At 42.1% G+C, this 23,364-nt stretch overlaps 1 protein-coding gene across 2 annotated transcripts in view; it reads left to right on the top strand.

Annotated features, from left to right (window-relative positions):
* The window catches only part of ETV5 (ETS variant transcription factor 5), a 63,376-nt gene that overhangs the window by 4,119 nt on the left and 35,893 nt on the right, over positions 1–23,364 (top strand). The window lies entirely within an intron of this gene.

Here is a 23,364-nt window from a genome sequence, read left to right as displayed (position 1 = left end):
TAAAGCTGACTGGGCACAGTGGCTCACACCTATAATCCCAGGGCTTTGGGAGGCTGAGGCAGGCGGATCACTTGAGGTCAGGCATTCAAGACCAGCCTGGCCAACATGGTGAAACCCTGTCTCTACTAAAAATACAAAAATTAGCCAGGTGTGGTGGTGGGCGCCTGTACTCCAAGCTACTCAGGAGGCTGAGGCAGGAGAATCACTTAAATCCAGAAGGCAGAGGTTGCAGTGAGCTGAGATCGCATCACTGCACTACAGCTCCAGCCTGGGCAACAGAGCAAGACTCCATCTCAAAAAAAAAAAAAAAAGAATATTGCAAAGCTTTAAGCTCAAAATTATAAATTAACTGACAAAATATATTTGGTGTTAGGCCAAGCATCTATTAATCACACATTGTTTTATGGCTTTTTTGGGGTTTGTTTTATAAATTAAGTCCTTGATGTGAATCATGAACCTGATATTTCTCTTTTTCTTAAAGGTGCAGAAAATAGTTAATGGAAAACTCCAGTTAACTTTGGCTTCATCCAACTTGCTGTCAATTTTGTCTCTACCCCTAAGCTGACAAGGGGTGGTCACAGAGTGGCCTGATTTACTCTTACTTTTCATGTAGTTGCTGTGGCTTTTCTCTTCAGAGAAGAGAAACTTTTTCTTAAAATGGCCACTAAGTGCTCATTACTAGAGAGAAAATGCAGTGGGAAGCTCAAAAGATGGCTTTCAACACTGGCAGGGGCATGGTTACTTTGCACTGATCTTTTGGGGCTGTCCTCAACAGGTTTGGGAGCTTTTATGGTCTAGGCGGAGTTATGAAGGACAAAGCTGGCTGATGAAATTTGAGCAGCACAGGGCTGCTCTAGAGAGCATTAGTCACTGGCGAATGAGCAGGTTTAAGAGAGGCCTGGAGAAAATGCTGCCTCTCTTGAGAGTTGCATCATAGAGAAATTCATGTCTCTTAGTCATAGTTTATAATAGCAAGCACCTGAGCCATGCAAGGACTCAATTTCTCATTTTGGACCAACAGATTCTTCCCAGCTTTGTTTTATCTCTGGGTAGGTGGGTGTATGTGTGTAAAAATGCCACTGGAGAGAGAGTATCTTAGGTCTCTCTCTAAGTAAAAAGTTGGGTATTCCAAATCTTTTAAATGTAAGAGCAGAGGTAGCAGCTAAACATTCCTTAATGATAGGCCTCATGTCCAAGGCACAATGCCATGAAACTGTAAAAGGGAATAAACTGTAACACACACATGCATGGTTACCTTAGCTTTGTCACAGCTTGCTGTGGATGTGTTCTATGGGAGAGTAAATGCATGTTAATTATTGCCCTTTGATTGCTTTCAAGTGATTGGGAAGCTTGCCACTGAAAGACTAAATAAAGATAACCCAAGTGTGTGTGTGTGTGTGTGTGTGTGTGTGTGTGTGTGTGTGTGTGTGTGTGTGTTTGCAAGATGAAAGACAGGGTTTGTAATCCAACTTTGTTCTGTGTTGACAGTTTGGCCCAGCCTTTCCAGTTCTTGCTCAGAGCAGCATAAACTGCAGTCTGTTTGGGAGGTGGCTTTCTTGGCAGAGGTTCTTTGAAATGCTTTTATGACACTTTTGTTTGTTTCTCTGTAACCCAAAAGAGTTAAAAGGGAGATGAGATGGCTGCATTCAAATTGATTGCATGTGCTGAAGCAAGGGTATGTTCTTTGTCAGCAAGCAGGATTTATATTTGGAGAGATATTTATCTGTGGGAATAGGCTAAAGTGAAGAAATCAATAAATGTGTTTTGGCTCTTTAGAAATAATTTCTGCTCAGCAAATAGAATGTGCTAAGTTCTTTAATTAAAATTCCATACCTCAAGTGGAGGTAATTTGGGAGATGTTTCTGCTTACCAAGTATGATGTTTTTTTTACTTTGCTTACTTTTTGTTTTAACTGCCTAAGTTTGAGCCTTTCTGTCTTTTAAGGATAAAAGAGATGGTTGACTAGCCTAGAAAAGGTCTTCTAATGATTCTTTCCCTCTGACTTTATTTCTTGAGGTAGAGCTTCAAGAAGGGATAGATTCAAACAGAATAACTTGCCTAAGAAGCAAGGCAAGAACACAAATGTGGGTGGTACATCTTTGAGCCATTCATTCTTGCAAAAGCAAGTTTGTTTGCCTGCAGTTCAGACCGACAGCCAGAAGCATGAGGAGGAGCTGGCAGAGCCCACAGCCGGCTGCATGCACTTACTTTTCCATGAGCACTTTCCACAGCCTCGAGTTCAGGACCAGCTTCACTCCAGTCATTTTCTGGAAGAGCTCGTGATTTTTTTCAGGGGAGGGAAAAAAACTCATTCAAATTTAATGAAACCTTATAAGTTGGTTTGACTCACTTAACCAATGAATATAAGCCAAACTTAGATTTGCCAGGGGAAAGCAAACCTTTTTTTTTTTTTTTTTTTTTTTTTGAGAGAGAGTTTTGCTCTTGTCACCAAGGCCAGAGTGCAATGGCGCAATCTCGGCCCACTTACTGGGATGTCCACCTCCCGGGTTCGAACAATTCTCCTGCCTAAGCCTCCCGAGTAGCTGGGATTACAGGCACCTGCCACCACGCCTGGCTAATTTTTGTATTTTTAGTAGAGATGGGGCTTCACCATGTTTGCCAGGCTGGTCTTGAACTCCTGACCTCAGGTGATCCGCCCACCTTAGCCTCCCAGAGTGCTGGAATTACAGGCGTGAGCAACTGTGCCCGGCCTGTAACAAATGTTCTTACCAGTGGCCACTGGTAATACACTTTCCTATTAATAATGATTTGATAATTTTCCATTGTATATGTGTAAATTTATTGTATACATGAAAGAAAGAGAAATACTAAGAAATGTAGGTAATATTTTTATTTTGGAATGTCAGTTTTAAAGATTATGGCTTTTTTTTTTTCTCTAAACACTAAAAGTTCAACTTCTAAAGAGATTATATTTTGTAAGTTTCTTAGAATTGGGTTTCCTGCCCATAGGGATACATCCTTAAGTCTGATTTGAGTGAATGAAACCATTGCTTTTATATCTTATAGAAATGCCCAGCTTACTTCTAGCTGTACAGATTTCACCTCTACCTCACACATATAGATATCAGTAAAGCATGGAGACTCTGAAAGGTCAAATTCAAGGGAATAGAAATCTATAGATCATAGGGATTCTACCAGTGGACCTCATTGTCCCTTGGTCCTAAGAAGTAACTCTGAAGATCTCAGATTGCTTGAGTTGGATGTCCCTTGTAGAGACAAGCTTGCCCAGCCCCCTCCTTTCATAGCTATTCCCAAATAGCTGGAGAGACTGACCAGTAGTGGGGGCAGATGGGAAGGTTTAGGTGAAGTAAGAGGAAGATGTATAAAATAATATTCTTAAAGAAGTTCTCACAAAGCTGCAGAGCCAGGGAGTAGTGGCATATTCAAGTGTATTCAGGGTCTCCATTATTTCAGATACCTAGAGATGGTGTTCAGGAAAGCATCTGGGAGACCTCTGGCTGTCCAATTCGGCACTCACTTCTTTTCCTTCTATGATCCTGAGAAAGTTACTCAATGCCTTCATGCTTTGAGTTTTTCCATCTAGGATTTGGAAGACAGAGAGTAATTATAAAAGAAAAAAAATTATAAAAAACTGACATATTTAGGTTCACACCTGTAACCTCAGTGCTTTAGGTGGCCAAGTCGGGAGGATCTCTTGAGCCTAGGAGTTCGAGGTTACAGTTCAAGCGAGTAGTGATCACACCACTGTACCCCAGCCTAGGTACCAGAGCAAGACCCTATCTCTAAAAAACAAAAACAAAAAAAACTGCCATGTTTCCTAGAAGACACCTTTCATGTGTATACAGATAAAACTGTGTACATATTTCCTATATATGAAAAAGTGTTTGTGCATGTGTATATATCTATGTAAGTGTGTATGTAGCTAAATGTGTACCTTAACACATAGAGCTGCTAAACCAGGGAATCTGGGTCAGTGCATAGATGTATGTACATATTTACTACACATTTTCATAGAACTAACTATGCCATGGATAAGATTGGAACTCAAGAGTGTTTCAAAGTCGGGGTAAGGTGATGTGTTCCATTCATTTTTCTGAACTGACTGGGTACTTAAAGAGTGTGTTACTAGATTTTAGCATATATAAATAGCAGTTTTTTAAATATACATTTTGGGTCTGATTTTTAATCTCACTTATTAATTTCAGTTATGATATTGTAAATATATACCTGTTAGCATCTTGAATAACTAAGATATTTTATGCTGAGTAGAGAGCATGATAAAAATCTTATTTCAAAATCATGGCCTCCATACCAAATACAGCCTAGAGAATTGTTTTAAGATCCAAATGACCCCATTTTCCCCTTGAAGTGTTCTTTTTAGATCTGTATTTCAAAGAGAATGGAACAACTGGAGGAAGTACAAGTAATTTCCTAAGGACCAGCTAATTAACTGATAAAATCGACTTTTCATAAATACATTGCAATAGACGGCTGGGGAAATAGGATTAACTGTTATGACAGCCCTTGAGCCTAAAACACATTGATCTTAATCCTGTTTCACCATGAGATTATTCAGCTGGATTTCTTTATTAATGTGTGAGTTTAGTACAGTAGAGGCAGTGCCTTTCCTTTGGAGAGGGTACATCATTTTGGTCTTTGGTCCTAGGTGTGGTGTAGCAAAACACCATGTTTTCTTGCTTGGGCCACCTCTATTCAAAAGGATCATCCTAAAGTCTTTTTGTTTGGCAAGGTAAGAAAGAAAACAGTGGGCACTTTAAAAATAAGAGGTTTGAGGGAAAACAAGGCCATTGGTTTATACTTTTCAGGAATCAGTAGTTCTGAAGGTAGAAAAGAATGCTGACTAAAGCGTGAGGAAAACATGGAGGAGAGATTCTTTGACTCCAGATTTTACAGTGTTACTTTCAAAGTGTTTGTTAGTTAGCCCAGTACCTTACTGCTGGGAGGGTGCTAAATGATGTGAAATCCTTCCTGTTTTGATAGCCTCAAAGATTCTTAGACTCAGTATTCTGAAGGACCCAAGACCTACAGTACGCATTTACTTAAAGGAGCCATCTGTTTTACAAAATCTGCTTTCGTCTACCTTTAATTCAGTTAGGCTTATTTAAAACTGAATTTTTCTCTTACCCTTCTGTGTCTCTGCGCTGTTAGTCATCTAACAAAACCCAGTAGGCTTACCAGTCCTTTGTATTTGGTGAGAAAGATTTGGGACGGGGAGTTACATCTGTGTCAAGATCACTTGTGTAGGTGCCAGAAGTAACAAAATCCTGGCATCCATGAAGAAATTACCATTTATCCCCTCCTCTTTCAGCATTCTTCAGTTTTACAGGAGTAAGGCATGGGTAGCATAATGAAGCCGAAAATGTGTACTGTCTCCCATTTCTACCATCTAGTAGTATCATTGTTTTAATTTCAGACCTAGAAAAAAATGTTTCTTGGTGGTGGGGTGGGGTGTGTGATTCTCCGCCGAGAAACTGTTCCCTCCACACATTTCTTGGGTTTTAGTGGTGGTAAAGTACATCCAGCCTCAGAGGCTGACAGCCCCCTCTCGGGCATACGGCTGCCCTTGAGGCAGCTTGGGCCCCATCTGTGCCCTGGCACACAGTGCTTCTCCACTTGGAATCCAAGGAGCTCAGAGGCTTGTCATGTTGCAGCTCCCGGCTCTTGGACAAGTGCCAGGCATGCTGATGCCATTACCGGATTAGGTTGCTTTTTTAAAAATTCATTTTGTGAACTCATCAAGCTCATTTAACAGAGGCTTTGGTCGTCAGTTTCTATCATTGTCCTATCCCTCTAGGTTTGGCTTAAAGGAGTGGCAAGATACCAGGCCCCTAGTATGTGCCGGCACTAGTTACAGTGTGTATGTATAAATTATAACCATAATGTAAGTACACCTTTGGGCCTGGCAGGCAAATGACAGTGGGTTAGCAACTCAGATGTTAAAGGGAAAAGAATTCCCCATAAGAGGACTCTGCATAGAAAATAAAGGGGGCTCCCTTGTTTAAAAAGAAAGAAGCATCTAGGGGAAAATTGAAGCAGAGAGTGCAAGATTCCAGGGAGCAGGATAAGATCTAGTTATTAAAAGGCCAGGAGTTTGAGGCTGGTCTGAACAGCCGAGGCATGGAATGGGGATTCTGTGGTCAGAAGGACTTCAGAGAAATGCTTCCAGTGGCACTGAGTTCGCTGGAGGGGACATGAGGGCAGGCAGTGAGAAGAAGCATACATAAGACATTTGAAAATAGCCAAATATGTGATGAAAAAAAAGGAAACAACCATGAGCTAAAATTTATCTCCTGGATTTGCTTTTCATAAAGAAGTATGCTTTTCCTTGAAATAAAGTCTGGTTGTCAGACCGGCTCCATCCGCTTTCCCTCAGGGTGATTATTGAAGGTTTGGAAAAAATATCTAAGAAACGAAACCAGTCCCTCGGGGTGATTATTGAAGATTTGGAAAAAATATCTAAGAAGCGAAACCAGTTTTTTTTGCCTTGTACTTTGCGAAGTCTCGGCGTAGATTTCACCCTCCAACCTTAGATCTCCACATTCTTCCCTTTTGATGTCTCATGAGCATTCAGGAGGGTATTCTGAACTCTTCAGGCTGGATCCAAAGCCAAAAAAGGAACTGAAATTGTCTTAATAGGTAGCTTGTCCCCTCCTCTGCAGCCAGAAAATCTGGTAGTGTCTCCAGAGCCCTCCTCCCCTGGGGAGGAAGCCAGGTGGCTCCCGATGTAGCTACCAGCAGTGAATGGGAAGGAAGGTCTGGAGAGGCAGGCTTCCAGAGAGAGTTGTGCCCTAATGCAAACCAGCTCACCCTGGGGCAGGAGAAATACCACTGAAGTCTGTTTCTCTCAGCTGGTAGCTACAGCCAGATTCTGAACCGAGGGGCACATGATTGTCTTTTGCCTTTCCCGTTTTGCCAGAGGGCACTTTCTGACCTTACTTCTAGCGGACTTTTGCACACCCTTGCAGATTTCCACAAGGGTCTTGGCCATTTGAATCCTAGGAAGGGTGCACAGCAGGCAAGATCCCCTGCCGTGTCTGAATTTCTTACATAAACACAGCGTACTGAGCGAGCAAGCGTCCCTGCGGCGACAGCTGGGCGCTGAGCACTATTAGGTCTGCCCCAGCTAGCAGAGCTGCAGATTCCCCCTCTTGCCTGAATGGAGCATTCCAAATTGGTTGTGAATGGAGGGCGGGGCTCACTTGCAGACTTTTTCAATGAATAACCAGACCCCATTGTGCAGCCCGTGGAAAAACAACCAACTCAAACAACACTAGGACTGTTAGAAATATGCTTGTGATTGGCAGCTTGGAGAGCCTCCAAAATTAGTTTCCTTTGGCTTCCCTGCTGCTCCCTGTTCTCCAAGCCTGGGCTTAATGGGGTTTGAGTTTTCTTTTAAGTGCTCACTTTAACCCTTAAACTGCCGGGCTGATGGCCTGGGATTCTGGGGAAGAGCTGCCGCTGACCCACAAAGCCAGTGAAGCCCATTCCCCTTTCTTTGTCTCTCATTTTAGACTGTAGCTGTCTAAAGGGCGTGATAATAAGAGGAGAGGGTGGTTTAGCTTCCCCTGGAGAGGGAGGTGTTGAGACTTGATCTGAGGCTGTTAAACCCTTTTATCTCCTTCCCGTGGGGTTGTGGCTTTAGCTCCCCATTGAGGATTCCTGCCTGCTCTTCTCTGACCTCCCCTCTACTCCAGGCCTGAATAGCCCAGGTGTTTGCCTGCCACGACACAGACACTTCTTGCTTAGGCTTACAATTTTAACACAGGGGGAGACAAAGTTGTAGTTTCTCTACTCCTTTGCCTTCACTCCTGTTTAATTTTCCACTGTGGTCAGATAAGTATTTTTTAAACGACCGTACTCAAACTCTGGTACTGAGCAATGGGGGAACCTCACTATGGCTGTAAACCCTTCCACTGGACACTAATCAAATGCATTGCCTCCCAAAATGAACATCCTTGGAAGTACCAGAAAAACCCAGCCTCTGAGCAACCCCCAAACCAAAGTAGCCTCATCATGCCAAAACTAGGCCAGGTTTTAAGGGTGCATGTGCCTCAAAATAGCATCCACCCTTGATTGATTGATTGATGGATTGGCCAAGCGGATGTGCTGGGGGTGGTCTTGCTGTGTTGCCCAGACTGGTCTGAAACTCCTGGCCTCAAGCAGTCCTCCCACATAGCTGGCATTACAGGTTCGAGCCACCACACCTAGCTGCTTCCACACTTAAGCATCCTCCAACATCTTACCTGGTAGCTCACTGGCAGCTCACAGACACACGTCCAGTGTGCTCTGTGGGATAGCCCAGGGATGTATGATGAGCATAAAAAGGACAATCAGTTAAAAGGCAAAACAAAACGTAATAGTAATGATCCAGAGCAACTTCCTCAGGATTTTAAAGAGCTCTTCTTAGTTCCTACTCTTCATCCTCACAACCTTAATAAGGCCGTTTGCACTTGTGTTTTGCCTCAAGGATTTTTTTTCCCTTGCTGTAAGTTGGCCTTGCAAGCATGCCTTCCCTTCCCTATTAAAAAAAAGAACAGGCCTGGGCAGATTGTCCTTTTGTGAGAGAGTTTGAAACCTCTCAGGAGGTAACCCTAGATATCAGCTGTGTAGGAGGTTGCTGATATCTGTGTTTCTCCAGAGGGGCTGAAAAGGACTTCGCTTACATAAACACTTTCAGCTGAGTGCCTGGAAATGCTTCGTAATGGCCTGCAAGAGCACTTAATGAGGGTCTTTTATACTTTTCCCATAGAAAAGGTAGAATAGAAGAGGGGGGGGGATGTCTCTTTCACATGGTCACCCACAGTAAAGGCCGGATCCTGGAGCCTACCCCTAGTTTCCTCATCTGAATTTTAATAGAGAATAATTGAGGGGGGATAACTTTGCTGTGCTGAGGGATATCTCGACTCAGAAAATTTCTGCTTCTCCTCAACTCCCTCTTCATTTTTTTTCTTCCCCAGCAGCCGTGGAATTTTATTTCTTGCGGAAGAAGGTGGAAACAGCATAGGGTTTGGGGAGGTATTTAGTATTTTGACAACTAATAATCATAGTCCCTGCTTCCCCATTTTTATGCCTATTGAAACAGGAAACAAATCACATTTCTTAGGCTCCAAGTGTCTGCAGAAGCAGAGGAGCCCTGTCACGTGTTTATGTCCCGCCTCAGCCACAGCGCCTGCTCTGCACACTGTGGACACCTGGTGCATACAGCCCGCACACCACCGCATTCCCTACCACATGCCCTTCCCATCCCAGCTGCCCCAGCCTCCAGCTGGTGGGGAAGTAACACTGTAAAGGGTCTCAAACCCAGAGTTCTGAGTCCTTGGGATGACCTTCTAGATAAATAGAACAAAAGCTAGTTAGGGCTATTTCTCATTTTCTGTTTCCTCTTTTAAACACATACACTAGCCAAGTGTTGCTAGGCTGCATTTAGACTTTGAGCAGCTAATGCTATGTTTCCCAGTAAGACTGCATGTGCTAGAGAGCAAGTCACAGTTTAGGCACCCTTGACGTACTTGCTGAGTTTCTGCTTTTAGGAGAAGTGGGGCTATAGATAGAAGGGAATGGTTCTGGGGGAAGAAACTCATTTCCCTAGGGTTTGGATTTTCTCCTGTCAGATTTTAAGGATGAATTTTCAATTTGAAATTAAAGATAAGATTTTCCACAGTGCTTAAATCCTATTTCAAGTACTGTTAACATTTCACTTTAGTGCCAGTGTAGATGAGAATTATGTAAGTTGGGAGTAAATTATAGAAGGGATGTTAAAGCTTAAGGTTTAGTTTTGCAATTTTTTTTCCTTTCAGGAAAAATGTCCTGTTTCCCCTTATCCTGATTGCGTGATCCAGTGTGAGCAGCCCTTCATGATAAAATCCACTGTGGTTGATGTAAGGTCACAGTAGAGGAAGCCGCCCTGTCATCTCTAATGAGTTGGGAGAACAGGGGTTTCCTTAGACCTCTTTCTCAATCTTGAAAATAAAACCTATAGTTGTCTATCATATTTCTACAGGTTGAGTATTAAAATTCTTTGAAGAGCTAAGCTGCCCAAGGAAAGTAGTAAAACACTGATTCAAATAATGCTCAGAATCCTCCTTTGGTGTAATCCTGCCAGTCCCTCACATTTGTATGCTGCTGGTCTCTTAAGCATGAAAGTAACCAACATGCCAGCTCTGTGGCTGTAGGTCTAAAAGAAGCCTATGGTAGTCGAAAGGGGGCGGTGCATTAGAAGTCAGAAGAACCTCTTGTTTTTATCTTGACTCTCCTGGAGTCAGTTCTGTACTCAAAGGCGTGTTACTTGACTGTTAAATGCTTTGGTTTCTCCACATCCCACAAGTTCTGAGATGCGACACTCTTATGCAATTAGAAATATTCATCCTGTATAAAATATTTTTAATGGAAGAGCCCCGTATGTGCTAATACTTGAGCCCTACTTCAATCGAAGTTGGTCTAATTCTTTTCTCGTCTCCTGACCTTTAATTTCTAACGCTGAAATTGAAGGCATCTAGGTTTCCATTTTTGGCGTTCTAAAGTAACAATCCTAAATTGTTAGGCTAAATGAGTCCTTTGAAGAAAGGGAACTGTACAAATCCAAGCTGTTTCAAGAAAAATGCTGAAGTGTAGAAAGAATATGAACTTAAAGGAAGTAAATCTGAAACTAGTTCATCTGGGTCAAAAAAAATCACTCTACTACCATTGGCATTCAGTTTTCTTCCTTATTTGATAACAGAGGTTTTCTGTTTGGAAATTACTGTCTGCAAGAGGCAATTTTGTCCCGAGAATAAGATGCAGCTATTCAGTGATAGATAATCGTTCTTACCCACAGGTCACCATCTATGAATCAGGACATTGCTGATTTAGTACTTTACACCCGTGGACGGAGGGCTCTCCTCCCATCCGTGACCACTTCTTTTGGGAGGAGGAGCAGTGACGAAGCATTAATACAAAGAATTTCTTTCCTTGTATTTTAGCCAGAGTTAGAATAGAAATCTTTACAAATCACCCATATCATTCGCTGATAGAAGTGAAGAAAGGACAAGACCAGTATCCCAAAAGCCAGCCCTCCTAGTTGATGACCAAAGGCATGCCTTGCCAACTTCTCTACCCTTGCAAACTTGCTAGTGCCCCATAGGTCACCTTTGATGACTCTTTTACTCCAAAGGCCCGCAACAGGTCCATTGCCTTGAGCTCTTCCCTGGGCCTTCTCAGCCTTTGGAGAGTGGGAGCAGCTTTCAGCCTCATGCAGCAGAAAAGGTAGACAGTGTTCAGGACCACATTTGCTCTTCCTAGCCAAAGCTATTGCCCCACCCCATCTTTCCCCCTGTCTGTCCTTGAGGACCTGGGTGTCATCTTAGACTTGATCACATTTCTTCTCTCTGGAAGGAGTAAAGAGGTAGGGCAAGTCTTGAGCTCCCCCTGGAGTTTGGAGTGCCCCCCACACTTGGGCCGGTCAACCTGAGTTGTACTGTCCAACCTGTGGGTTACAATTACATGTTAGACAGTAACCTCCCAAGCCGACTTCCATGGGCAGAATTTAGTTTTTGTCTTCTAACCAATTGTATTTCATCTGGGGATTTGATTGCCAGATACCCTGTGCTGGTTCTGCTCTCTAGCTGCTACCATTGCTGTAAGCGGCCATGTGAAATGGGGGATGGGAGGGAGGCAATTGTTTGCTGAATGTTGCAATCCTTGAGCCATGCTTAGCAGAAGCAAAGCTTTAAACCACCTCCCCTTCCCCCAGGTTATATGAAGCCACTAGATAATATAAACCTTATAGTTCAAATAATGAGATTTTTAACAGTGTGAGAATGCTCCCAACTAAAGCCCTTTTCTGTAAAGTGTAACCTCCTTGTCTAGTCATTCCCCCTTCCCACAAAGAAATTAAAATTCCTTTGTAAGTATAAAATCACCATTTTCATCTTTCCCTGCTTTTACCCCTAGCCAGACGGGCTTTGTTCTGGGGTCTACTAGAAGCTACAACCTGGGGGTCCCCTAAGCTGGAATTGCTGATATGCTGGATTTCTCCATTGTTGAATCTATCCTGTATCTCATATAGCCCACATTCCAGGGAGCAGTAAGGGCATAAAATATCATAACACTGGTCTTATACAAACACTTGACTCTCCAGAACTCTGCAAGATCTTGTCTTCAAAGCACCAGTTCTATATACAGCCAGCATTTCCCCCAGAGAAAGCAATGTTCTGCAAGCCCAGTACATGATACGTGTCACAACCTAGACCCGTGTTGCTATCGTCAGCTCGAGTGCATAGCAGAGACTTAGGGTTATCTGAGGTAAACAAGCAATGGAGGAGAGACTTACAGAGAATGGCCTCATGGTCTTAACTGCTTCTCGGTACCAGTTCTGTCATCTATTTTAAAACCCAGGTTTGAGGCTGGGTGCAGCGGCTCAAGCCTGTAATCCCAACACTTTGGGGGGCTGAGACTAGAGGATCATATGAGGCCAGGAGATTGAGACCAGCCTGGGCAACATAGTGAGACCCCGTCTCTTTAAAAAAAAAAAAAAAATGTAGCTGCATGTGGTGGCAGGTACCGGTGGTCCCACCTACTCTGGAGGCTGAGGCAAGAAGCTCGCTTGAGTCCAGAAGTTGAGACTACAGTGAGCTATGATTGCGCCATTGCTCTCTAGCCTGGGTCACAGAGCAAGACCCTATCTCTAAAAAAAACAAACAAAAAGAGGTAAAATGAAACCCAGGTGGGGAAAATTTTATCAATAACTCTTAATTCCTGTATTCTGGGAGAAATTCCACTGTCTTTGCAGGCAACCTCTTAGAGATGTTTCAGATACCATTGTCTACTAATGCTATTTATACATTTTCAAAGTTGATTCAGGTCTTTTCTAAGCTCCTTTTCTTCCCTTTAGTTTCTAACTTTTATATTCAAGGCCTTTGGATTTCCATTTTCAGAATTCTAGAGTAATCTTCCAGTGTCCTTAATAATTGTGTTTCTGCCACCACACTTAGGAACTGAGAGTGGGCTTTCTGGAGATAGTCTCTATGCTGTCTTTCAAGCAAGGTGCCTAGCATTTTTTAACATGGCACTCACCAACAAAATTCCTCAGCTTGCGTTTCAAAAATCTTCCCCAAAAGGTCTTGGCTCTTGAATTTCCAGACACTTGATACAACCTCATCTACTCTCATGAGCAAGAAAGGTGTCTCCTTCCCTCACTTCCTTTCCCACTGTGGCAAGACTTGGCTCTAATTTCATTGGCTGCTATTACATCCTGGTATTTCTAGCCATTTTCATGCAAGGCCTTCAAAACTTCAAAAACTTGAATCTGGATCTTAGGTTGGTCTTATTCCTATACCAATGTAACCCTAACCCTGTTTTTTGGATATGTCTTTCCCATAGTCCATGTCATGATAATACATTCAAAGCCTTTTATTTTGAGCTGATTGTATTACCCCAAGTTTCTAGGTCTAAATCAGCAAGAATTGAGTGTTTTTTTGTTTGTTTGTTTGTTTGTTTTGTCCACACACCAGTTCCTGAAGCCTCTCTTCTGCTGACTGTAGTTTTTTTTCCCACTGCATGGGAGAAATCTGATTCCTGAAGTCAAGTGTTCCAGGAACTAGGTTTACCACTCCCTAATTTGGCTCTTGCGTTATTTATTGTACAGAAGATGATAATTGGCCTTATAGGAAGGGATTCTATTCTGTAACTGTTCATTGATGAATTCTGCTATCTCATGGTTGATCTGAGACCCTGGAGCCCTGAAATATACCACCAAGGTGACAGTCAGTCCTTTGGTTCTTGCCGAGAAATATGACAAATAGCAAAAATACCCCAGAGTCATCAACATCATAACTCCCTTCCACCACCATGATTAATTGCTAATCTAAAGTCCTGAATACTATACAGCTGTGCCAGTTCTGAAGCTTCTTTCCCTGTACCTGCTAATAGCAAACCCTATCCCAAAGCACAAGCACAAAGCACAAGCCTTACTTTCTTCATGTGGGACTTTGCCCAGGACAAATGCAGCTGTTCTTGCAGAATGAGACTGCCCTGAAATCTCAGCCCCGGCATGTGGTATGGCCAGCCAGTTGTTGGCTTACCAGGTGTTTGTCATGTCCCCTGTGAGTCGTATGGAGGGCCTTGATTCCACACTAAGGTCCAGCTGCCATTCTTGGTTCCTAAGACATAAAGGCACAGGGGATTTTCCAGGCCAGTGTACTTACTTCAACACAGTTTAGGTCTTCAGCCCCGTGTTCCTTTTTATTAGCCTGGTAAACTAGGCTGAACAGTTGGAGCCCCCAGGCTCAGAGCAGCGAAAGCATAGGCCACCTATTTCCAGCTTCCTCTCGTCCTGATCCCAGCCCTGCTCAGCATTTAGGGGTAAAAAGGGCTAACCCAAGCTGCTTATGAGGGAAGAAAATGAAGGAGAACCATAAGAAAGAGAACTTTAATTCTGCCAACCTTCCCAGGTTGGTGATAGCTGCCTTGCACTCTCTGGAGGACCCTGGGGATGAAATCAAATGAGTTGTCCAGCTGTTCTGGACAACCTATTGTCCTAAATCTGTTTTACATATAAATTCACAAGGAGTGGAAATTCTCCATTTTTTTCTCAAGAATCGTTTGTGGTTGACTTGGGCATATATTTTAGTTCCTGTTATAGATGCATTAATATGAATATAGTTACTGATAGGTGTTATTTTTGTCGATCATTTTGCATTTGTGTAACTGCTATCTTTTTACCCAGGCAGTTTGATGGAAGTATTAGCAGGCAGTAGTCACAGTAACAGCAGTGGCTGTTTTTATTTTGCCATCTCTGGAGTGTTCCCTTGTCCTTTCTAAGTGGGCCAAAGCCAACAAAATGTGTTTGAGAACCACTGGCGTAGACATTAGGTATGACCAGCATATATCCTTGTGTAAGGCTAGATTCCCAGGGCTGTATTATCCTTCCAATTCAGTAACAGGCCAAGGGTGACTTTCTTCATTTGTCGACGTATGGTTTTGAAGTTCTTAGCATTTCTACTTTTGACATGTTAGTCAACTATAAGATAAAGGATTTTTTTTCCTCCAAATATCTCAGAGGAAATGGGACATAATAGCTGTTTTATTGATTTATTTTTAAAACGTATTGCTACATTTGCTTCATCTCAGTGTATATATAGTTTTTTCTTAACCATTTGAAAGCAAGTTTCAGGCATTATAACATTTCACCCCAAATACTCTGGTGTGCATCTCCACAGATTGACATTCTCCTACATAGCCTAAGAAAATTAATTTTTATTCAGTAATATTTAGAATTCCCCAGTTGTCTCCAGATATCTTTTTAGCAATGTTGATAATGGTTTTGATCTAGGATTCAATTTAAAATCACACATTGGATTTATGTTTATGCTTCATTTGTCTTCTTTAATATGCAACAGTCTCCCTAGCTTTTTTATTTTCCCTGTAACAGTGACTTTTTTAAAGTCTTGGCCAGTCGCTGACTTTTTTAGGGTCCATTTTTAAAGAATATATAGAAATGCAAACGGCATCCAGAAATGCTGCCCTTAGGCTTAGAAATCTCTAATATTGTTGATTCTCTCACTTCTCACATTTATGTATTTGTGTTGACCTTAAAACAGTGGTGAAAGAACAGAGTGACACAGATGGAGATAATTGGGTCAGAGATCATTTGTGCATGTTTGAGGAGAGGGCTTTTGGGGGGCTCATTAAACGGTTTTTAGCACAGCTTGCTCAATAGTTGATTTTACTATTTGTGGATGATTTTTCACCTATTAAATTTGAGAATTTATCCTTACACAGGTTAGCTGTGTGAGATATTAAAGAAAAACGGCATATTCTTCCATACCTACACCAATTCTGCTTTAAGAACTTGTGTCCCCTAACTAAATTTGATAACATTGTCAATTTTTATTTTTGGAAACTGTTGCCAGGCAGGATCAATGTTAAACAAGTTTGAGCATGCCTCTTATTTGGTTTGGAAATCCAGACATCTCCTTTTCCAGATATTCTTTTTTAAGTGCCAGAACCTGTCCACTTAACCTTATCTCCTTGTGAACCTTCTTGTTTCCCAGAACAGAGTATTATCTACTATTAGAGTCATTCACTAGTGCTGTTAGAGCAATTACAAAGAATATTGAGGTATAATAGATTTTATGTGTGAAATGAGTTTTTAATCTGCTCAGTCCTAAAATAAATATTTCTGACCCTCTCTGGTAATACTGTAGAACTTAAAAAATAAGTCTTACCCTATCTACATCTTTTTTCCTGCTAACTAGGTATTTGAGCTTTGTCTCAAAATTCGTCAAAAAAGGCAAGAGCTAAGAGTAGGCAGCACTATGTTAGAAGCACAAGGTACACTCCCTCCTGTGACTTAAAGCCCTCTGGTCTTTGCCAGTGGAGTACTCAGACAAGTTAAGGGTAAATCAGGGAAAAAGAGGTCATACCTGCTCTTCCCTGGTGGATTTTTCGGTTCTGTTTTGCCAGTGTCCTTGTTATTTTTCCATGTCCCTCTTCTTGATCATCTTTTCCTCTACCTTCTTTCCCTGTGTTCTATTCACTCCCACAACCATAGAATATTAATAGTATGGGCAGGTGTCTCGGACTTCTCTCCCCTCCCACCCCCATTCTTGGACTATCCAGTAGGTAATTCTTCCTCTAGAGGGAAAGGAAGTGAGATGGCAGTGGTCACAGAGAGGAGCAGTGACCCAAAGCTGGTGGCCAGGAGACTTAGGAGAAGGCCTTCCTTTCAGGATGATGGCTCTGGAACCCTGAGCAGTATATGGCCATTACTATTTGTGTACATTCCACATCATATTTGTTCAAGTGTAATGGGAGGCTCTGGAGACCTAGGCCAGCCCCCTGAGCTGCAGCCTCATGGACACGCCATTCAGAAGCACGTGTCAGTGCTCTGGTCAGCTTCTGTCATGAGACACAACTTTCCATGTGAACTAAGAGGATAATGACAATTGAGTGTGACCTGGAGGTCAGGCCTGCACAGCTGATTTGGGAAAGATGAGTCTGGGCCAGATGAAGGTAAATGAAACTGAAGAAGGGACAAGGAAAACCCCAAAACAGAACCTGAAGGATGGCAACTGCTGGAAGGCGGTCAAAGCCTGTGTATGAAGTAGGAGAAATCTGGATGGGCTTAGTCCTTCTTCCCTTCAGACCGCAGGGTAACTAATTGGCAACTTCTTTAACACTCAGCAGCTACATAAATGTTTTATGTATTCACAACAAAGTCTGTGGCAAATTGAAACTTTGATGATTATGAAACACCAAAGAAAGCCTTATTAGACAAGATGGGTTTCGTCTTTCTAAAAAAAAAAAAAAAAATGCTTTTGAATGGAACTGTTGCTCATCATAACATTCAACAAAAGTGTTTTCCTACGTCTTGATCCTTGGGGCTGTAATAGTGAAGTTTACCGTTAGCACGGGCATGGGGTGGCCGCCTTGAACAGTCCACAGGCCTGTACTTGTGGGCAGTAAACAGCTTTTGTCAGCAGAGGGAATTATTATTTCTCTTGAATGGACCAGTTTATTTTTTCTATTTTAAAACAACTGAGTTGTTTCTTTGGAAGACTGTTTCTAGACCATCACAGAAGAAAGATTTTCTAAAATTTGATATATCTTAGTATTAACTCTGTGGTGCTATTTGATGAGGACCAGGCTGCTTTTTTAAAAAGTAGAAATTTAATTGAAGTAACATAGAGAAATCACAAGAGTACAGCTGCACGATGAATTCTCACAAACGGTATAAGCATTTAGATCAGAAAACGGAACTTATCAGACTATAAGAAGACTCCTGTGCCCCCTTAACAGGCACCACCCCCTCGAGAGTAACCTCCCTCCTGACTTTCAAACACCATAGATTAGTTTTGTCTTTTTTTGAACTTTATATAAATGGACTTACATGGCATGTACCCTTTTGTGTCTGGCTTCTTTTAGCTCAGCATATTTGTGAGATTCATCCATGTTGTTAAGCATAATTGCAATTTCTTCATTCTCCCTTCTGTGTAATGCTAAGATTTTGTTGGGGGTTACATCGAACCTATAGATAAATTTGGGAAGAATTGATATCTTTATAATGTTAAGCTTTCCAATCCACGAGCATGATCTATCCTTCCATTTATTGAGAGTTCTTTAATTTTTCTTAGTGTTCTGTGGTTTTCAGTGTAGGCATCTTTTTTCTTTGTTTTTTTCTTGAGACAGGGTCTCACTCTGTTGCCCAGTCTGGAGTGCAGTGGCATGATCACAGCTCACAGTAGCCTCAGCCTCCCGGGCTCAAGTGACCCTCCCACCTCACCCTACCTCATAGCTGGGACCCCAGGTGCACACCACAGTCCTGGCTGAATTTTTTTTTTTTTTTTTTTTTTTTTTGTATCTTTTTGTAGAGACAGGAATTTGTTATGTTGCCCAAGCTGGGCTCAAACTCCTGGGCTCAAGCGATCTGCCCTGCCTTAGCCTCCCAAAGTGCTGGGATTACAGGCATGAGCCACCATGCCTGGCCCAGTGTAGACATCTTATATGTCTTTTATTAGACACTTTCCTAGGTATTTGATGATTTTGTTGATATTGTGTATGCTTTTAATTTCACATTGTTTTAGTTACTGTATACTGAAAGTTTTTTTACATGTTGACCTCATAGCCAATGACCTTGCTTACTGATTCTTATACTTTGTGGATATTTTTATATTTTCTATGTACCTAACCAGGCCATCTGTTAATAATGACAGCTTTCTTTCCTTCTTTCTAATTTGCCTTGTGTTTATTCTTCTTGCCTTATTGCATTGGCTAGGACCAGGCTTGGATTTTGATCCCTGTGTCAGATAGAAAAATCTAAGGAGTTCCGTAGTCTAATAAGAAAAGCAACTATGAAATTGGTTGACTTGTGAGCATCACATCTAAATTTAAAATGGTGTTATGGTTGTCTGCAAGGCAATACATGTACTTGATTGTGCATACCCACAGATATGGTCTTAATTACATCTTATCAGCTAGCTGCCCTTCTTTTTTCTACCCCTGACGAGCTAAGACTGTCATATATATTTGTGCATAGATCCTTAGCAGAGTTCTTATAGTCAAATAGGGGTCCAGACAGCTCACGCAAGATCTTCCTGCCTCAGTGGTGGTAGTAAGACAATTGTCCAGAAGCAATTGCAGGGCGGGGCAGGGCTTCTGGGGAGAGAGATGGCATCCATGGCTGCAGTGCGGAGTCTGGGTGGTAGTGACTGGCTATAGAAGATGCCAGGTCTTCTGAAGTGCTGGCAGCTGTCTGAATGAGCAGAACGTTTTGATCAGCTCGACTATAGAAGGGAGAGTGAGATCTTTTAGACGGAATGCTAGAATGGGAGGCAAGGATTACAAAAAGTGAAGGCTGCCAGGTACGGTGGCTCACGCCTGTAATCCCAGCACTTTGGAAGGCCGAGGCAGGTGGATCACCTGAGGTCAGGAGTTTGAGACCAGCCTGACCAACATGGTGAAACCCCATCTCTACTAAAAATACAAAAAATTAGCCGGGAGTGGTGGTGCATGCCTGTAATCCCAGCTACTTGGGAGGCTGAGGTAGGAGAATCACTTGAACCCGGGAGGCGGAGGTTGCAGTAAGCCGAGATTGCACCATTGCACTCCAGCCTGGGCAACAAGGGCGAAACTCTGTCTCAAAAAAAAAAAAAAAAAAAAAAAACGAAGGCTACTGGAGTCAGAGATGGCATTGCTTGTGACAATGGAGGTGAAATAGAGATCCTGGTTAATTTTGGTATCCTAGAGCCAGACAAAGGTGTAAGTCCTTGAGTGGATTTAGGTGTATGAAGTGTGGCTCGCACTGGGGAGTGTAGGATAAACATGAGGATACAGCCCTGAGAGCTGGAAAAAAGTATCCCTCTGTTGTCTTCTCCTGTATTGTCTTCCTGCTCTCTTTCCCTTTATCTTTTATTCTCTCTTTGATTGGTCTTTTTTCTCTCAGATTCCTTCTGGGAGCCAATATAATGAAAAGACTAAGAACTGCATAGGTAGGAATCCTGGCCACTGACCAGCTGTGAGACGTGGCAAGTGACTTGGAGCCTTGTTTTCATGTTCGTAAAATGAAGACAATGGAAGCATTAATAGCTTTCTCATTGAATTGGGAGGATTGGATGAAATGAGGTATGTAAGAGCAGCTAGGCATAAAGGAAATGGTGAGGGCCTTGGCTGGCTGCCTCTTTCTTGCTCTGCCTCCTTCTTCTTTTCCAGAGGTATTAGTTCTTCTCATCCATTTTTTCTTTGTTCCAGAGCATTTGCTGTTAAACAGGTGTAAGTGGTATTTTTGTTTAGTTGAAGAAAAGGTTTATGCCTTCTATTTTTAATGTACAAAGTGAGCGAGTAGAATATCTCCCATTTCTGTCAGTGTGGTAGAAGGTGACTAAAATGACAGTGCGGAGGCCCTTGCCTCTTCTCCCCTCGAATAGCAGCACCCCTAAGCCCTTTAGTTCCATTGGGCCTCAGGAGCCTTATCTATAAATGTGAGGGCTTGAATTCAGCATACTGAGGCCCTAATCTATCTCTGACTGCATCGTTGAGAAGATGCTAAAAGTCAGATGCCTCACTAAATTATGCAGGCCAACCATGTCTGTTTTGCTTAGCATCACACCCCCGACATCCAGAACACCTGGCCCATCGAAGATACTCTGTGAATGAATGAATGAATGAACGAATGAATGAAGACAGAAAGAAAGATCTTCATGACAAAGAAGGTAGTCCACATTCAGCAGGAATTATTTTCAGGGCACCATTGACTTTGTGGGCCCCTCTTCTACAATTCTGAGTTTAAACTCAAAGTTTCTAATTGCAGAAGATGTTTATTAGCTCAAATGTCAACTTTTTTTTTTTTTTTTTAGCATTTATTTTCAAACTTCCTCAAGAGTTCATGATCCCTTTTCAATTCCAATTTGTTGCCATCCTTTATAGTCCTGGGTCTCTGTCATCATTTAGCAAGTCAGCTGTGCAAAGGTAAATACTATTTTTGAAAGCACAGGGTATAATTACACAACATCATAGCACCATCTGCAAGGTGCTGTGCCCTTTTCTTTATTTCTCAAGGCTGCATCACATACCTCATTTTACAAATGAAGAAACAGACTGAAAGCAAGGAGCATTCCTTGGCTTCTGAGTTCCTGCTTTAAATACACCACTATCTCTGACTAACACATGCCAGAATTAGGCTCCTTCACACATCCTCTAGTCCCACAGACCTTTGAGGAGCTGAGCCTTGTTCCTCACCACTCACAGGGCCCCTCATGGCTTTCCTGTCAGTGTAGATCTGTGAAACTTTCCATTCTCGTTCCTGCCATGTTTTGTCCTGCGGGGAAAGTATATGTAACTAACATGGTACCCAGCCTTGTAGGGTAGATGTGGTCCCTGCCTTCACGGTTAAGAACAAATTGGAAATATAATCCATTTGTTCACAAAAATACTTTTTGAACTCCCCCTTTGTATAAAGAATATACTATTCCACATATAAGACGTTTTGGGGTAGAAGGTACTATATAATTTAGAGCCAAAATGATGTGGTACACACTAAGTACTGTCAGGATTTGAAGAAATCAAGACATCAGAATTCGCTGGCAGCTTAGATCCTTTTAGATACGTGCAGTTCCTGAAACAAATACAAAATGTTTCTTTCTGGGCAACTTTGGCTTACCCTCTGGTGTTAGACTTGTCAGCAAAATTGGTAACTGTTATAATAATATTGTGACAATGTCAAGACACTTCTAAAACCTGAAATCAGACCATTGAATAATACCCTAATTGTTTTCTTTCCAAACTTAGGTAAAGTGGTGATTGCAAATGATTATCTTTAGATAAAGCAAGAAAAGTAGACGTTTCAAGGACATGTAGCTTTTGTTTAAATTGGGTCATCATTACCTTTCCTCATTATTTTGCCAAAACTTTTATAGCAGAAGACTGGTGAGAGGAAGGGCAGTGACCACGGGGCAGTGCTGAGAACTGCCAGACTATCTACTGTGTTGGAGGAAGGGATTTCTGTGTCAAATTCTCATTTACTAGCAACATTCAAACAAGCTTCGCTATTTTCTGTGTCTGAATATCTGAAACAGTTGATAACAATTGAGTGTTGGCTGCCATGATGTCACCATCAAAAAATCACGAGAGAAACTCTAATGACTTCTAAATATAATCTGCTAGTTCTCAACTTATTTTATGTATTCAGGAAAAGCAGTTGGCATTATATAAGAAAAGAATTATGAAAACCTGTCCTTTCCAGTCAGTCACTGGCAAGACTTTGCAGCAACATTGCTTTATAACCTTGTCATCTGTGATAGAGTCATCTGTCTCGTATTCAATCCTGAGTTCAGAATTTGGGATTATAGAGGCACCTGAGAGGCCAGTTGGCTGGAAGATAGTTCGGTCTTATCAGATATTAATAGAAAAGAGATGATTGTTTAGGCCGAGTGCGGTGGCTCACGCCTGTAATCCCAGCACTTTGGGAGGCCAAGGTGGGTGGATCACAAAGTCATCAGTTCGAGACCAGCCTGGCCAACATGGTGAAACTCTGTCTTTACTAAAAATACAAAAATTAGCTGGGCATGGTGGCGGGCACCTGTAATCCCAGCTACTCAGCAGGCTGAGGCAGGAGAATCGTTTGAACCCAGGAGGCAGAGGTTGCAGTGATCACGCCATTGCACGCCAGCCTGGGCGACAGTAAGACTCCGTCTCAAAAAAAAAAAAAAAAAAAAGAGAAAAGTGATGATTTGTTTAGCTAGTTCTACCTAGTATAATTACTAAGAAGTAACTCCTAAAGATGTTTTAGGAGTAAACATTGAGTCAAAATGAAAATGTTACTGGGTCACCAGACCACTGACTGTAGTTAGCTATTTAATGAGACCTTTGATACAGTGGCCAGTGGCCAGCATAGAAGCTTAACTTGCTCTCCTTCCCCACCTTCCAAGGTAGCTAGACAAGGAGTAACCATTCTAACTCAACTAGAAGGCAGCCCTTATAGCGCAAAATGCATCTTTCCACTTTGGATAAAATGCTGTCTCTGCAACAATTTAGCTCCTAGAGAAGACAGAAAAGGCAAACTCGGTTTTTTGTTCTTTGGGTTTATTTTGGCCACTACATGTAAATCACCTTGATTTGAAAAATTCTTGTTACTCTGCCCTCTCAGAATCCTATGTGGTATATGTAGTTGGCTTCCAAGCCAAAAGCAGTAGCTCCATGTATTTATTCCATGAATTCAGCAAAATTCACTGCACCATCTATGAAAGGACTGGTTACGCAAACCTACCCTTGCTGGTCGGTCACTGAGACAGGCCTGGAGCAGATGTTGTAAGCACAAAGGTAGCCAGGCTTTCTGCTTTCTGTATTCATTAGCCTTTCCTAGGTGGTGGATTGGTCTGTTGTTTTATTCCT

The sequence above is a fragment of the Pan troglodytes genome, chromosome 2 (assembly GCF_028858775.2).
Source record: "Pan troglodytes isolate AG18354 chromosome 2, NHGRI_mPanTro3-v2.0_pri, whole genome shotgun sequence".
Lineage (NCBI taxonomy): Eukaryota > Metazoa > Chordata > Mammalia > Primates > Hominidae > Pan > Pan troglodytes.
The sequence above is the reverse complement of the archived record's forward strand: the minus strand, read 5'-3'. Positions and strand labels throughout refer to the sequence as shown.